The following is a 13,697-nucleotide window of genomic DNA, read 5'->3' as shown; positions in this document are numbered from 1 at the left end:
GTAAATTCTTTCCATTCTCTTACACTCTCAATTCAATATTCATATTGTCCAAGAAATTATAGCATAGCAAATATTGCCCATGCTGATTGTTTTCTATCACATTTTGTCTCCAACAGAGACTATGTTGGTGACATTGGGTTATCATGCACAGAGCTGAGCTTCTAAATTGAGGTCCAAAGAGAGACAAATTTCTTCTGTCCCACAGTTCCAGTTTCCTTTTTTAAAAAGTACCAAAACTTTTAAATATCATCACTTACTGTCTTTTAAGAATCCAAAAATGAAATAAATTCACACTTAATCAATCCAAAATGCTTTAAAAGTAGGAGATAATAAAACAGGCCCCCATGAAGTAAATTTTCTTCTACTTTTAAAATTATTCTGAAAGCCTTGTATTGGCTAGTCACATCTGTAATCCTATCTACTCAGGATAGCTACTCAGGAACCTGGGATTTGTGGATAACCATTGGAAGTCAATCAGGGCCAAAAAAAAAAAAATTCATGAAATTATTTTTCATACTTTTTAATGAACTAGCAAAGACCCAGGAAAGAAGATGTAGCTCATATAGTACCTCACCAACCTAGAGAGGAAAGGCCTAGCAAGACCTTTAAGCCCTGATTTCAAACTCTGAGCATACCATCACACATACATGCACATGCGTTCATGCGCACTCATTTTTTCCCTTCTCCTCCCCAAATTAGAGAAGCGTACATAAAAGAGGCAGATGCACCAACTTCAAATACAGAGAAAACAAGGGTTATAGAGTGGGGGAGGAATATACAAAGAAACAACAATTCACATCGCACATTATAAGTACGTTAGAAACAATAGCAAGAAACAAAAAACTACTTGTTTCCCTATCGTGGGGTTCAATTCCCTTAACGTTATCATATCTGTTCATATGCACATAGCTTTTGACCTTGTCTGCTTACCCCAGACATATATTCGTTATTGAAAATAAGGGAAACCATGGGACCTGTTTCTTTAGACTTGGCTTACTTCACTTAATAAATTTTTTTCCAAATCTTTCCATTTCCTAACAAATGGGGCAATGTCATTCTTTCTGATGGAGGCATATAATTCCTTTGTGTATATACACCACATTTTCTTGATCCATTCATGTAGTGGGGACAGCTGGTTGGTTCCATATCTTAGCTATGGTAAAAAAATGCTGCAATAAACATAGTTTTGCTGGTAGTTTTAGTATGGTCTTGTTTGTGATCATTTAGATAAATCCCCAAAAGTGGGATTGCTGGGTCAAAGGGGAGCTTTATGTGGAATCTTTTGAGGAACATCCATAATGTCTTCCAAAGTGGTTGAACAAGTTTACACTCCCACCAAGAATGTTGTATGGTTCCCTTGTGGCCACATCCCCTCCAGCATCTGTTGTTGTAAAAATATGGAACGCCCCACGAATTTGCATATCGTCCTTGCACAGGTGCCATGCTAAACTTCTCTGTATCGTTCCAATGTTAGTGTATGTGTGGCTGAATTGAGCACAGAATATTTTTTATATCAGAAGTGCAATTGTGGGGGCTGAGAAGGTGGCTCAGTGGTAGAGCGCTTGCCTTACATGCATGAGGCCCTGGGTTCGATTCCTCAGCACCACATAAGCAAAAAGAAAAAAGCTGGAAGTGGTGCTGTGGCTCAAGTGGTAGAGCATTAGCCTTGAGCTGAAGAGCTGAGGGACAGCGCCCAAGCCCAGAGTTCAGGCCCCACGAATGGATCCCCCCCAAAAAAGTGCAGTTGGATTTTATTAAACTAGACAATTCAACAAAAAATAAGTTCAAAAGAATTGTCATGAAATTTTAGAACCATAAATTTCTTACATAAGCACAAATTTAAGAATAAAGTCAAGATTGACATGTCAAAAACAAAATAATCCCAGATATTTGTTGTTCAAGAAATGTGTAGGAGGAGGATTCAATTATTCTATACAAGGCACCTGTCATAATGAACACTCCACCAAGCGTTAAGGTTTGTTAAAATTTTTAATGTATTAAATATATTTAATTTTGGGAATTTGTTTACATATGCCAAAATTAGGACTGTTTGTCAGATATAAAACTTTTCCATAAAGTATTTAAGATTTATGGTAGCAGACATATACTACTAAGTATGTACATTTCAGAGTTTCGAGAAACTTTATTAATGAGAAGTTGCAAAGTTTTTGTGTAAAGAAGCAGAATGAAGTGTTAACACTTTGTTAACTACACGGTCTGTTAAAACTTTAGGGCTTCCTCAGTTTATAAGTTAATGAGGAAAAATGATGATATAAGCCATAAACAAATAATGAGAAGAGCCATAAATAGTAATCTTAGTGGGTAGCTTTAAAGACTACTCATATTCTATAAAACTCTTCTTGAACATCACAACCTCAGTCAGTGTTAAATGTACAGAATTATGAGCAAATAATAAAATCTAATATGTAGTACACTTCAAATAGGGAAAACAGTGATAATATTTGTTTTTTATTTTATTAATTATTAACATTTAATTATTGTTTTCTTTATTTGTAGCATTGTTTTACTTGTTGAAATATAGTACAACTTTTTTGGAGGGGTTTAGTCGTGGGGCCTGGGCGCTGTCCCTCAGCTCTTCAACTCAAGGCTAGCGCTCTACCATTTGTGAGCCACAGCACCACTTCCGGCTTTTTTCTTTTTGTTTATGTGGTGCTGAGGAATTGAACCCAGGCCCTTATGCATGCAAGGCAAGCGCTCTACCGCTGAGCCACCTTCCCAGCCCTAGTAAAACTATTTGTAAAACATCATTAGGAGGTACTTTGAGAAGGTTACTTGGATGGCCAAACCAATTTTTATAGGTGCATATTAATTTACAAAGAGGAAAATTAAGAACAAAGTATTTATTTAAAAAATTATCAAATAGAGTCTGAGTCAGAAGTGTTGATAAATGTCCACACCTAAATTTATTTTTTTTTTGGTCAGTCGTGGGGCTTGAACTTTGGGGCTGGGCGCTGTCCCTCAGCTCTTCAACTCAAGGCAAGCACTCTACCACTTGAGCTACAGCGCCACTGCCAGTTTTCTGGTGGTTTTATTGGAGATAGGAGTCTTACGGTCTCTCCTGCCTGGGCTGGCTTTGAACCGCGATCCTCAGATCTCAGCCTCCTGAGTAGCTAGGATTACAGGAGTGAGCCACCAGTGCCTGGCTTACACCTAAAATTTTATCCCTAGGCTGAAGCAGTGGTATTACAGAGTTGAGGCCAAAACAGTGATAGACTGTGTTTTGTTCTTTATTTTGATTTTGTTGGTCATGAGGCATGAACTCTGGGGCATGGGTGCTGTCCCTCAGCTCAAGGCTAGCGCTACCACTTGAACCACTGCACCACTTCCATGTTGTTTTGCTTATGTGGTGCTGAGGAATCAAACCCTGGGGCTGATGCATGCAAGGCAAGCACTCTACCACTGAGCCACCTTCCCAGCACCTGAGAAACTGTTTTAAAATATCATCTAAACAACATTTGCTTTCTGCTTTGGGTTATATAATGAAAGATATAAATATATTTTTATATTTTTGTGAATTGTACTTCTAAATTTATACTAACTTCAGCCACTTTATCCTTTTCAAAGTCATAAATATCTCTGAGAGTTTGCTTCTGTGAAGATTGTTTTTGCATTTATAATTTCATCTGAGTTATTTTTATTTTTATCAAAATAACTTTATATTTCATGTTGATTTGTTGTCATATATCAAATACCTTCAAATGTACACATAGAGTCTAAAGATAGCAGTATGAATATTCTCATACAGCTCTTGTTTGTCTGTTATGCACTTCTAGTATTGTGATATTTCTCTCTCTCTTTCACTCTCTCCCATTTCCTCTCTTTCTCTTTCATGCTCCATGTCTGGTACTTAGAATTTTGGCTGGTCTACTATTATCCTTCAGGATCCACTAGTTTTGTGGGAACATGATAGCGACCATCAGTTACCCTTGCATTATTTAAGAGTTATAAGAGTGACTTGATATTATTCTTTGCCATAATAAATGGCAAAACAGCATATCTAGGAATTCCTTTTCACTTTTACTATTATAAATTTTATCTCATAGGAATCATTGGGATGGATAAGATACTTTTAACCTGTGACCTAAAAGTTCTTTTTCTTTTACAAACAACCTTTTTCTTTTATTATCAATTAGTAAATACATATAATGAAAACAAAGCTATCCTATGGAAAGTGGACCGAAGTTGCTCACAGGGATGAAAAACAAAGGAATGTGGGAAGTGAGTACAAAGAATGCCCATCATAGAGTACAGATCCTAGGAGCAATTTATCATGTACACTTTGTGAGAATGACAATGTGCTGTGAACTATAGATTAAATCACTGAACAACTGATATATATATATATGCACATATATTTGTATAAGTATATTTATTTATATATGCACACATATGTGTATATGCCCTTATATATGTACACATGTATGTTACTGTACACACAAATACACACGTACATGTACACATGTATACATGCACACATGGAGAAAGACACATAGAAACAGCCAACACAAAGTTTCACTAGTTGTTGAATATGCCTTAAATGGAATGCTTGGAACAAAGTATGTTCAAGATGTATTTGTCTCTAAGCATTTCTTTTACCACTCTCTTATCTCTTAAAACTTGTACATTTAGAGAGATTCCACTTGCAAAATGCAGTACAAGGGATAGCAAATCACACAGAAATCTCAGTAAGTAAAGTTCATATGGTGTTTCCTTGCTCCCCACAGAATGCTTGCTCTTGTAGAAACTCTCAACAATCAAAGTAGCAGGAGAATGCCCTGGTAAAGAATAAAGTTATAAGGCTTTAAATGGCATCCTTGCTTGAGCTTTTTCCAGGGACTGGATTCTACACATACATTTAACTAACCCATGTGAAAAGTCTTATGTGAGAAATGCTGACTGAGGTCTTGCTGATTTCCTGGCCAAGAAAATAAGAAAAAAAGAAAATATTTTTAATGTTTTAAAGTTTGAGAATAATTTGTAACCTGTCAATAAATGTGTAGAACACAATTATACGAAGTAACAAAAAATGATGGCATTTCATTTATGTGCTCTTGGCCTTGATGAGTGATTTTAGGTGTGTCTACACAAGTAGAATCAGCATAAATCAAGCTAGCACTTCTTCATTTAAGATATAAGGAAAGGATACAGGTTGACCCATTTTAACAATGAGATGTACAAGACAGTCTATCAAGGGGTGGGGGGGGGTGAATGGGGAAGTTGAGGAGGTGTGAAGGAATGGTATGGTAGAGGACAAACAAATGAGGGGGTAACAATGTTAAATAAGAAATGTACTCATTACCTACTTAGGTAACTGTAACCCCTCTGTACAGTATATTTACAATAAAAATATATATTAAAAAGATACAAGGAAAACTTCTGTACTTATAGGAAGTTGTATTTATCACTCAATATCAGTAAGGTATTGGTTTTAGGAACCCAGGTATATGAAAACTTGGGATACTCAAATTCTCTACATAAACACAGTATATTATTTACTTTAGAATCTTCCCACAAGCTAGTGCAGAGTAATTGCTATGAAAATTGTTACTATATTCTAGGTTTGTAATGAAACATAAAAATACATGCACTATCAACAGATACAAATTTTTTCAGATAAATTTTGTTTGCAGTTTGTGGACGGAATTGGGAGAGCAATTTTGAAAAGCACAAATGTCATCACCAAGACCGGTCTGCAAATTTTAACAAGAAGCTAATACAGCATCATTGAATAGTATGGAACTCCAAGGAGAAATACTTGAATTGAGACATTATCAGAAAAGGTAACCACAAGGGCAGGGAAGGTGGCTCAGTGCTAGAGTGCTTGCCTTGCAATGCATGAGGCCCTGGGTTCGATTCCTCAGCACCACATAAGCAAAAAAAAAGCCAGAAGTGGCACTATGGCTCAAGTGGTAGAGCGCTAGCCATGAGCTGAAGAGCTGAGGGACAGCACCCAGGCCCAGAGTTCAGGCCCCACAACCGGACTCAAAAAAAAAGAAAGAAAAAGAAAGAAAGAAAGAAAGAAAGAAAGAAAGAAAGAAAGAAAGAAAGAAAGAAAGAAAGAAAGAAAGAAAGAAAGAAAGAAAGAAAGAAAGAAAGAAAGAAAGAAAATGTAACCACTCAAGGACTTTTTAGAAATGCAGCTGCTAGATTTTCATGGAGAGCTTTCATAACACTTTGTGAAGCACAAATCAGAACTTCACTGAAGTGTAAATGGATTTCCCTCTCCTTCCTGTCATGGTTAGTCATTATCAATCAACATATAGCTAATCTTGAATAATCCTCTAATAACAAAATATTGATGGAGTGTTTATATGCAGAAAACCTGGGAAGGCTAACCTTTTCCAATTAGGACATTCTGGATTCTATGACCCAGCAGAGAGAAAACTAGGTAAGCATCCATTTACGACCTTCTGAATAATTCTGATTCTGCCCACATCAGTTATCTACCCATACCTGTGCCCGAGCGAGAGGATTTTAAAAGAATTTAGTGATTTACAATTTAAACTTAAACATGGAATGAAATTAGTTCCAATGCATTACATTAAGATATTTAGAAACAACTGGGAAACCTAAAGGTCTATAAGATTTATTTTTATTGAAAATTAAGGAATATTGGAATTTGGTTCTCTACAGTTTAAGAAATTTGCAGCAGACTTGATACTTATTTAATTTTGTATATTGAAAGGAACACAAGCCTCAACAATATGTCAATACTATCCTCTTATTTATCTCTAAAGGTTTATGCTTCTGGTCTCTTAATATTAAAACTTCAAAAAATTATCTTTAGCAAGTTGTGCAAAGGGGTTTCAGTCCATCATGTCAGTGTTGAATAGAGTGTATGTGCATTTCAATGTTCAGTGCATCTGGATCATTGTCAAACTTTCCATTTTTCTTCCTTCCCTTACCCCAACCCCACCTATCCCTTCAAGTTTCCTAATATATTCTCACATATGTACATTGAGTGTTATGACTGTATTAGTACACCATTTCCCTCTCCATCCTTCTGCCCTACTTCCTTTAAGCCTAGATCCCCTTTTAAGACTTGTTTCAACTTCATGGTATTTTATTAAGTATCTCTACCTTTGGCATTTGGCTATGGGCTTGCCACATCCTCTCTTCCATGTTTGACCACATAAATGAATATATTTCTCCACATTTCTAATCTCTGAATGACTGACATAGGTCTCTTTTACTATTCACTTTCTGTCCTAAATTTAGAATTGCACCTTCAGGGCCATCCTAGAGACCTTTATTGTTCTCTACACACTGAAGATGGAAAGGAAATAATTTCCATGGTCTCAGCATTATGCAATCCATCATGAATTTCCATCACTTATCACTTCAGCAGTCTATGTTTAGGGACAATCTTCAATTTCTGATGATAGGAGCACGAGTCAGTTTTAATTATGCAGATTCCACTATGTAGTGAGCCCTGTAGTCTTCTAAATTTTCAATAAATTTCGAGTAACTTATTAATAATTTAAAAAGTTTTATTTCAGTATTTGAAATGCTGCCCCAATTATTTAAAAAGTTTCACAATAAGCTAGACTGAACTTTTCCCCCCATTTTCCCCACTAGTTCAGGTTAAGTCTCCTTTGGCTTTATTGTTTGAGAGGCCAAAGGAAGAGGGTAAACAGAGAGATGATATTACTCAGATATCTCCTTCCTCTTCTGTTTCTGCTATTCTTGTTGAGAGGAAGACTGGAGCAGGGAACAAGAGTGATGCTTGACTTCACCATACAAGGGAGCATTCCTGGCATGCCAATTATTGTTTCTCAGAATAACTTAAACAGCTTACTCTTGCCTTCTATGTAACAGTAACCTAACTATGGCTTCCTTGGTGCAGGAGGAAGCACACTAACAGGTTACTACCTGTAAACTGGTATTTTATATCTCAGCTTACTAACAAAAATATAAAGCTTTGGCTACATAAATGCAAAGGTACTGATTGTCCAACAATACCTTAGTGAGCAGTAGACAATTCTACTCAACTACCCTCTGCTCTCATATCCTCCCTTTCACTCCCCTCCACTCATTTACCCACCCCTTTTTCTTTGTCTCTCTCCTCCATATTAATCTCTATCTTCTCTCTTTTTCTTTTCCAGTAGCAAGTGATTTGGTTTATCAGACAACACATACACAATTGAACAAATATTTATTTCTCCTCTTTTTGTGATTATTTATTCTTAAGAAGTGAGTTCTAGCACAGCACCAGTGGCTTACACCTAGATACTCAGTAGGTTCAAATTTGACAATTGCAATTCCAAGCTATTTTAAGTAGATAAACCTAAGAGATTCTTTTCTGCACTTGTGGTAAAAGGAAGACGTGAAGGTATGGCTCAGGTGGTATAGAGCAAACATTGAGAATTAAAGCCCAGATAGAGCTCAAGGCCAGGAGTTCAAACCCCAGTACCAGCACAATATAAAAAAAAAAACTGAGTCCTTTGTCTTAGAAGGGATATTTCTCCAAAAATTCATACCCAGGGCAATTTCCAAGGTCCAAGACTATTTGTAAGGCTCTTTCACATCTTAAACCGATTCCTCTGCTTGATTCACATTATGGAAAATAGGAGTCACACTTCGCATTAAAAAGTATGTGCATTACTGAACAGTTCTTCCCATTTTTAATGTAAAGGAAGCATGACAGAGGAATTCACCTCACTTGGGTGAGTTAGGTTTGACTCACTGACAGACTTTTGCAAGTAAATGAGGGTCTGTTTACATGTAAAGAAGTCTATACAGATGGTTTTCTAGGAGAGAGAACAAGGTAGCTGTTGTCCAAGTTTGAATCAGAGTAAGTTTATTCCTATGATATGGTAAAGAGAAGCTCATCTCATAGAACACTATGCAGACAGTAATTTCAAAAGTATTAAAAAACCCATGTCTATGTTGTGAACAGCCAAGTTTTCACAAACAAAAAACAGTTTCGTGAGCCATGAAAATATAAGTTAGAGCAAAGGGAACTATGTTAAATATAGTTAATGGCTAAGTGACATGTGTAAAAGAGTTCTGTAATCACAACTAAACTATAAATTTTTCATCATGTCCCTAACAAGAATCGCTAAGATAGGCCTGCCTAAATCTGTCATAGAGGACTGGGTTCATGCAATTATCAGTTTTGTTTAGGGTCTATTATCTTCTACAGTTGCTTGGGTTGCAATCCGCTCACACCACATGCAGTGTCTGGAAAAACGTGCTGTCTTGTTAGGCACCTAAGGGATTTTTGTGCCACTGAGAATATTAATCGTTTTTTAATTATGCCTGTCAGTGTGAAGTTGTTTCATGATAAGAATAATAGTTTCTGTACCCTTTGTTCCACTAACAAATCTCAGATGTAAATATAGCCTGGAGCCTGTGGCTCATGCCTATAATCCTAGCTACACAGGAGGCTGAGATCTGAGGGTCACAGTTCAATACCAGCCCAGGCAGGAAATTCCAAAGATTCTTATGTCCAATAAACCACCAGAAAACTGTAAGTGGCACTATGTCTCAAGTGGTAGAGCTCTTACCTTGAGCAGAAGAGCACAGGGACAGCACTCAAGCCCAGAGTTCAAGCCCCAAGACTGACCAAAAAAAAAAGTATGCATATATATATGTATAAATGATGAGATGAATTACATTTAAATATAAGTCAATATTTATGGTACACATTTAAAATATAACTATATATGATATATTTATAATACATACATATATTTATGTATAAGATCATATTGGCTTAGGGGTGTTTGTGTGTTCATATGTGTATGTGTGTGTGTGTGTGTGTGTGTGTGTGTATAAGTGTCCGGGATACCTACCCTCATCTCTGTGGTGCCTCATCCTCCCAGCAGGGAGAGCATCCAGGAGCCTGACCCCAAGGAAGGTGGATGGGGGAGGGTAACTAAGGTTACATCCAGGGGGATGATCCGAATTCAGTCCTGCAACCTAAGCCTGGACAGATAAAGGAGAGGAGAGGTTTAGGGGAACATCAAGGGAAGCCCCTTATCTTTGGCTACAAGTACCAGCAGATAACTATATCCATCTTTCTTAGTAGTCAGATAAAAGGTGTACACTGTTCATTTATTTTATGATTGTGTTAGTCTTAGGACTTGGATTCAGGGTCTGGGTGTTATCCCTGAGCTTCTTTTGTTCAAGGCTGAGGCTCTACCACTTGAGCCACAGCACATCTGGCTTGTGTGTGGATTTGGAGAGGGAGGTGATTTATGGGAGATAAGAATCTCCTGGACTTTCCTGCCCGGCCTGGCTCTGAGTCATGACCATCAGACCTCAGCCTCCCAAAGAGCCAGGATGATGGATGGGAGCCATGAGCCTCTGACCGCCACCATCCATTTATAATGGGGTGGGCCACCCACATTACACCTCCTTGTTGGGAGTAGGAAGCAGACATGAGTGGGTTTGATACTTCGACAGCCTACTTATCTTTGAGCATTGTTCTGGGTCAGTCTGATGTGGCTTCCTCCTTATCCACAGCAATGACATGGCTCTGTCACAAGAACAAATGTCCAACGGAAGGTGTCAGGTCTTGGGTCTTTCGTCTGCACCCCACCCGCCTAACCAAAACTACACTCCCCAGCAAAAGGTATTAGACATGGACTGTTTTCATTGTCTTATAGCCAGGCCCTGACCAGATAGGTGGGGGTATGGGTCAGAGTCCCAGGATTGTGCTGGGCAGCAGGACAAGGCAACATCTCCTCATCCACTTTCCTTCAACGGTGCAGCAGAGGGATGTGAGGAAGGACTCAAGGGATGGACAAGGAATAACCATCACAGTCTAGCCGGGGCACAGAGGGGCTTACCTCATGAAGCTAGTTCAATAGGCTGAGCAAAACAGCTCCTGACCCTCAGCCCACCTCCAGAATGTGAGGGCCACCTTCCGTTCCAGCCACATGGGGATGCTGGGGCACCTCCTCCAGCACCTATTCAACCAGTTCCTGAGAGAGAAAGAGAGAGAGATAGAGAGAGAAGGAAAGAGGGGCGAGAGAGAAAGAGAGGGAGAGAGGAGAGAGGGGGGAGAGAGAGAGAGAGAAAGAGGAAGAGAGGGCCAGAATTACACTTAAGCCAGGTGCTGGCGGCTCAGGCTTATAATCCTAACTACACAGGAGGCTGAGATGTGAAAATCATGATTCACAGCTAGCCCAGGCAGGAATGTCTGTGAAACTCTTATACTCAAAGAACCAACAGAAAACCGGAAGTGATGCTGTGGCTCATGCGGTAGATCGCTAGCCTTGATCTAAGGAGCTCAGGCACAGCATCCAGGCCTCAAATTCAAGGCTCACACATGACAAAAGTGGATCTCCCACCACAAGAAGTGGGCTGAATAACACTCACTGTCCTAGGAAGCATGGCAGAGAAGTCAGGCCGAGCTTCCTGTCAGCTGGAGGTCATGAGTAGGTCACCTGGCTTGTCAATGCCTCATTTTCCCCAGTTGCAAGACTGAATACAGTGAAGGATCACCTTCCTCATGGGGATAGATTAATGATGAAAGACAGCCATGTTTTGTTTCATAATCCTATACCTGTTGCAGGATTAATAACAGACCCCATCTGAGCCATTTCTAGGTAACTTCCTGTCATATGCTCACAGAATTTTTGAGAACCATATCTGACAGCTGCTCCCTCTGTGCCTGGCCCAGCTCTAGAGAGCCCTCTGTATTAGTCCCTTGTTTCCTCACAACTGTCCCGTGAGGAGACTGAGGTCCGATGGTCGACATCTAACCCAGAGCTTCACCTGTGGTCAAGAATCGGCTGCCGTGGACTAAGAGATTTGGACAATCCATCTAAAAGGATAACTGAGTGGGGCGCTAAATGTCTACCACCCCCACCCCACACACACACAAACACACCTCCACCATCCTTTGCAGGCAAAGATGTTTTACTTTCTTTCTTTTTGTTGGTTGTGGGGCTTGAACTCTGGGCCTGGGTGCTATCCCTGAGCTCTTCAGCTCAAGTCCAGCACTCTACTACTTGTGCCACAGCACCACTTCCAGGTTTCTGTTGCTTTATTGGAGAGAAGAATCTGAGGGTCTTTCCTGCCCAAGCTGGCTGTGAACCATGATCCTAAGATCTCAGCTCCTGAGTATTTAGGATGACAGCCATGAGCCATTGGCACCCAGCCAAAGAGGCTTTTTCATGCCTGTCATCCTATCCCCTCAGGAGACTGAGATCTGAGGACTGCAGTTGGATGCACCCTTGGCAGCAAAGTCATTGAGAACTCTTATCTCCAATTAAACACCCCAAAACGTTGCAAGTGGAGCTGAGGCTCAAATGGTAAAGTGCTAGCTTTGAGCATAAAACAAGTGATGGGACACAGGCCTTAGTTTTAAGCTTTTTCTAGCATAGACGCACCCAAGGAAAGGAAGCAGGTGAGCACATGGGAGCTCAAAACGCACACATAATACTCAAGACTCACAGAATAGACCCCATCCTGCTCTGACTCTCTAGCTTCTATGTCCTAGATCATGGCAGTCTTAGATGGGACTGACCATGCACCAAGTCAGGACATTCAAGTACAATCTCATACTGAGGATCCCGTGACCTCATCAAGGACTCAAGATCTCTCACTGTCCTGCCTCGACACTGGGCAGTCAGGTGAGGTCTAGTTATACAACTACAGGATATGGGAATGAAAGGATTTCTCAGCCAAGGGATGCAGACTGGAGGGCTCTAGGTCCCTCTCTCTCAGGGAGGAGAAAAGGGCTCATCCATCCCAGGAATGTTCCTGGGTTGTGAGTATCCTCAAAGAAACAACCCTGCTCCGAGCCCACTGCCTCTGGTTTTCCCACTAGCCTCAACCTTCAATCGGCCCTCTCTGAATCCCAATCTGCCATCTAGATTAATGGCTGAGCCAGCAAAGAGACCCACCTCTACCTCTGAGGATGGCAGTCACGGGGCCCTAGAGTCCCCTAAAGGAAGTCTGAGGGCAACACGGGTCTGACTCTCGCCCTCATTCCCTGGGTGTACTGTTCCAGTGGCCCGCTTACCTCTGTCTCTGGTCGAGGAATGAACACTGGGGGTGTCATCTTCAGATTGAGCCAGCAAAAGTCCCAGTCCCCAAGGATGTACTTCACAGGCATCCTGCAGCAGATGACAGCCAAATCGTCAATGGTGAACCCAGAGTGCCAGGACTTTTCATAGGCATGTGGCTGGGTTGAAGGCTCTATCACTGATGTCTAGGTTGTCAGGTGAGGTCATGGCTTCAATGGCCTGACACACCTGATCTGGGATCATCCTCCCTCTTCATCTTCCTGCTTATCCCTTGCCACCCCCCTCTTGACACTCCCTCACACTATACCTCCCTAGCCCTTGGACAGTTTCTTCTTATCTGACCAGAAAATAAACTTGGTGAACCAGGGGAGATTGAAACTCTGTGACCCACCCTGAGCCCTAGGGTCTACCCGAGGCTATTTCCCTCTGCAGTCAGCGACCACTCAGATCTTGGATGTCATGAAGTTGCTGATGTCATGAACGGGGGCTTGGTCCTACACACTAGCTTTAGGCTCTGAAACTGTCCCCACAGAGATTGTGAATGGTTGGCTCCCTTGATCCAGGGACTCCAAACCAAGGCTTGCATGCTCCCTTCTTCCTTCCTTTCCTCCTTTTCTCCCTCCATCCTTCCCTCCTCTCTTTCTTTTTCCTTTCTTTGTGTCACTCCTGGGCTTCAACTCAGAGCCTGGGTGC

General features: G+C 40.4%; 1 non-coding gene across 1 annotated transcript; it reads right to left on the bottom strand.

The window, feature by feature from the left end:
* Window positions 1-1,391: 1,391 nt before the first annotated feature.
* On the bottom strand, window positions 1,392-1,498 carry LOC138812352 (U6 spliceosomal RNA). The gene has a single exon (XR_011367599.1). It is a non-coding gene; the product is annotated as a U6 spliceosomal RNA (small nuclear RNA).
* Between the last annotated feature and the right edge of the window lie 12,199 nt (window positions 1,499-13,697).

This window comes from Dipodomys merriami, unplaced genomic scaffold, assembly GCF_024711535.1.
Source record: "Dipodomys merriami isolate MVZ:Mamm:240054 unplaced genomic scaffold, mDipMer1.0.p SCAF_565, whole genome shotgun sequence".
In the NCBI taxonomy this organism is placed as follows: domain Eukaryota; kingdom Metazoa; phylum Chordata; class Mammalia; order Rodentia; family Heteromyidae; genus Dipodomys; species Dipodomys merriami.
This window is presented reverse-complemented; position numbering and strand designations above follow the sequence as displayed.